This window comes from Corvus brachyrhynchos, unplaced genomic scaffold (assembly GCF_000691975.1).
Source record: "Corvus brachyrhynchos isolate BGI_N302 unplaced genomic scaffold, ASM69197v1 scaffold34, whole genome shotgun sequence".
NCBI lineage: Eukaryota > Metazoa > Chordata > Aves > Passeriformes > Corvidae > Corvus > Corvus brachyrhynchos.
This window is the reverse complement of record NW_008238126.1, coordinates 6198815-6202802: the sequence shown is the minus strand read 5'-3', so window position 1 is coordinate 6202802 and position 3988 is coordinate 6198815.

Genomic DNA, 3988 nt, shown 5'->3' with positions numbered 1-3988 from the left:
GAAAACCTATGGGCTGCTAGAGAAAAAAGGAAACTCCAGAAATGGGCACAGAGTATCTCTCCTGCTCACCAAATCCACATGCCAAGGGTGTGGCCAGTCTGAGCAGGACAGAGAAACCCCAGTGCTCTGGGGCTGTGACTGCCCCATACCCCCCAGCAACGTGGGGGCAAGTGCCAGATGAGCCCTGTTAGCCAGCAGAGGTTTTCACACCTAATTCTGTGGATTAGGTGTCACAGGACAAGAGTGGGTCAGGTAAGCAGTTCCATGTTAACCCAATGTCTCTCTGCACCTACTTGACCCCCAAGATTGCCAGAAAGCAAAATTGGAAACCTCAGGCTCATCTGTAAGAATTAGGCACAAATAATATATTTTTTGGAGAAGAAATTGCCAAAGGCAAGCAAACTGAGACATCATTTGAACACCCCTTCCTCTGAACATGTGTGCAGTCAGGATTCTTTACATCTGGGCCTGGGAATGCTCTTCAAGAACAGGCACTCTCTGCTGTGTGGTGCTGTGGATCAGAAGTGATTTCTTTCTTATTTTAAAGGCATAAGAAAGAGTACCAGCCTAGCAGAGCGCTGAGCAGGTGTCCTGTACCCCAGAACAGAGTTCCTAAACAGAGACGTGTCAAGGTCTTTGCAAAAGCAAACTGAGAGCGAGCCTGCTCCCCCTGTACGAGCACACAGTGCGTAACTCTGCCCTGCTCTTCCCCTCTGCTTCCAAGGGAGAGTTCCCTGAGCCCTCCCTCAGCCTGCCCAGGCCTCCTCCAGCAGCTCATGGATTCAGGCAGTCTCTGGGAGATGTGTACAAACTCCCCAGCAACACCAAAAACCCAGCTCTCCCATTGCCTGGGTAGGTGTTTAGATTTTGACTTTGCCTAGAGTCTGACACACTGTGAGCATATTCCCTGGGGGCTTCCCAGCTGCAGGGATGGTGGGGAGACAGAGCTACAGGCACACAGGGGGATTCGCAGCCCACGTGGGGGTGCACAGTGAGAGACATGAGCCCTTGAGCAAGGCAGGTAAGAGAGATGAGATATTTGGGATAACAGGGGTTTTTTTTGGTTGGGTGTTTGTTTTCTTTTTTTTGGACCTAGCTCTGTGACTCCATGGGAATATAGAGATATCCATCAATCTGTGCAGCCTCAGGATGGTGGCTGTTCTGAGACACTCTGACCCAAGCACTGCCTGTTTCCAGCTCCTGCTCCTCCAAGGGTACGTGCCGTGAGTACACACGCTTCCAACTCACAGTGAGTTTTCTTGCTGACAGTAATTATTTTGGTAAAAGACAAAATGTAAGAACACAATCACACTGGAAAACAGCTAAATTTTCCTCCGCCCCCACACCTCCTTCTTGCTGTAAAACAAAATTTCTGTAATCTAAAAAAGAGGTAGAGAATGTTAATGAGGTTCTCCAGGCCATGAGAAAGGCTGAGTACAATGTCAGACACTGCCAGGACAACATAACCCACACAAGGGCAGGAAGAAGAACAACATGTAGCAGAAATGGGAAAATGTGGGACCATTGCATCCCACTTGTTAGAATACCTGTATGGACCAGTGCAGAGCTCAGCCTGAATCACAGCACCAGGGACAGGATCTTTACCAAAAGGGGTGAAGTCAGAGATGCCTCTTTCAAACAAGTCTCTGTTCCCAGATTGCTCCCACATCTCCATTACATCTGGAAGTACAAATTCTCTGAAAAGTTTATGTCATAATTATGATTTTCCAACATTTACATAAAATGCTCATTTACAAGCAAAACCAGATGAAAGTCTTCCATTGCATGCTTAAGAATCAGTCTAGCAGATTTCTGTGGTTTCTTACATCACTTTCTTGCACACAACGATAAAATCATTCCTAAGCTATTTTTCTCACGGTTGATTTCACACAGTGCTGAAGCTTCACATAAATCTTGTCATGAACTCCTGGAGGGAATGTTGGAATCACCTACAAAGTCTGCACCTCTGACCGAGTTTATAAATCACAGCACGTTCCAGTAATCTTCCCTTGGCCACCAGGATGCTCAGGAAAGGCAGGTTCCTCAGCCCAGATCCAGAGCCCATCCACGGCCAAGGGAGGGCAGTGTGTCCTGCAGATCCAGCCAGCAGAGCTCTCAAGAAGAGAATGTCTCATTTCCTCACTACAACCACAGCACATGAACCTTCTTACAGCAATTAGGCTCCTGCTATCCATTTGGGGTGCATCCATGTCTGTGTGATCCTATCTGAGCCTTTTGGATATTGAAGTGCTGGCCTCAAAGGTAGGTAATTTTCCCCAACCTCATAAAATCACAACATCACAGAATATTCTGAGTTGGAAGGGACCCACAAGGATCATCAAATTCAAGCTCCTAGGTTTACTAAAGTTTTACCTCAGGCTGATGTTAATGGGGAAATTTCCTAACAGGTATGAAAGCAACTTTTTTCTGGAAATAACATTAATCAGCATCCTTAAGCTGAGTGCAAGATATTTCCAAACAAGCTTATGAAGGCAAGAAAAGACAACACTACAAACAAAAACCTGGGAGCTAGGAAGAAGAATCTTGTTCCCACTGAGGACAGGCTGAGAAGCTTCTCTGTTATTAGTCATCAACAAGTCTTTGTGTGGAAAGGTAAAACACAATCAGATGCACCAATAATCCTGCTATATTAATCATGCTCTTCAGGAAACTGCCTGCTTTAAAAGGTGAGGTCATTTGCAGCTTGCAGGAGAGGAAGAATGGAAGCAAATGGCTGTATCTACTTCCAGAAGAATTTTTGAGAAGTACAGACACTAACTCCTGTGTGCCTGTGACTGGACTGCTCCAGGAAAAGGACCATTCCCTCCTGCACAGCAGGCTGAATCTGCTCCAGAAAGGGAAAGTAGAAGCAAGTGAAGGCTGAGGTTGGATGCAGCCCAGGAGAGAGCTGAGTGCATTTGCTGTGTAGAAGGAGCAGAGAACAGGAGAGGGGGCTGTGCAGCAGGAAAAGTGCTTCTCTCTGCCCTGAAGATGGGAGATCACGCTGGAACAGACAGAGCTAGTGGGGAAACAGCATGCTGCTTCTCCATTTCCACATCAGCCCCCAGAAACGCACCCCATCCTACAGGCAACGCTGAGGCTCACAAGTGGTGGATCATTTCCAGCTCTGCCACTAACCTCCTTTGCAGTACTGGACAGATTCTCCCCTCCTGGTGGGGATTACTCTTAAATCAGAGCACACTCCAGAGATATAGAATCTCTCTGCACATTTATAAATATCTCACCCACACATTTCACAGGAGGGCAAACGTCAATAAGCATTTTTAATGACAGCCCCAACAATTACAATGGCAGCAGCGAAAACACTGCCACCTTTCTCCAGCACGTCCTTCCTTCCCACATCCATCACACCAACAGGGACAATTAAAACCTGGGAGAAGCCCCAGGACACTGATAATTAGTGACTGTAGGCCAGGCCTGAAACATAGTCAAGGATCAGTGGTTACAAGTCTGTGAAACAGGCTGGGCAAGTCACGAACTGAGCACACAAATGACACCTCAGGTCCTCGCCTCATCCTCTCCACTAGCCCAGACCACATCTCACACATTTTCTGCACCACGCTGCGGCCCTTCTCCTGCCCACGCAGCAGGCAGAGCTTTTAACTTGCCAAACAGTTTGGCACAGATCACAGTGTGGGGGAGAGGAAAGGTTTCAAGGCAGAAACAAAACAAGCCCAACCTGGCCAGTGGAAGGAAAGCAATTCCTCACTGTTAAATCACATCAGGGCCAGCACGCCGTGGTGAGGACTCCCAGCGTTTGGGACGTGCTGCAGATCAGGGCTGTGCCACTTGGCTGGACCCCATGAGCAGACAAACACAGAGCCACAGCCTTCCCTGTGCATGACCTAGTGCAGCAAACCCTTCTGTCTGTCTATCTGTCTGTCTGTCCTCCACCCCACAGCACAGCCAAGGCCCACCCCTGAGTGCAGGGGCAAAACGAGTTGGATCGCTGATCTGCACCACATCA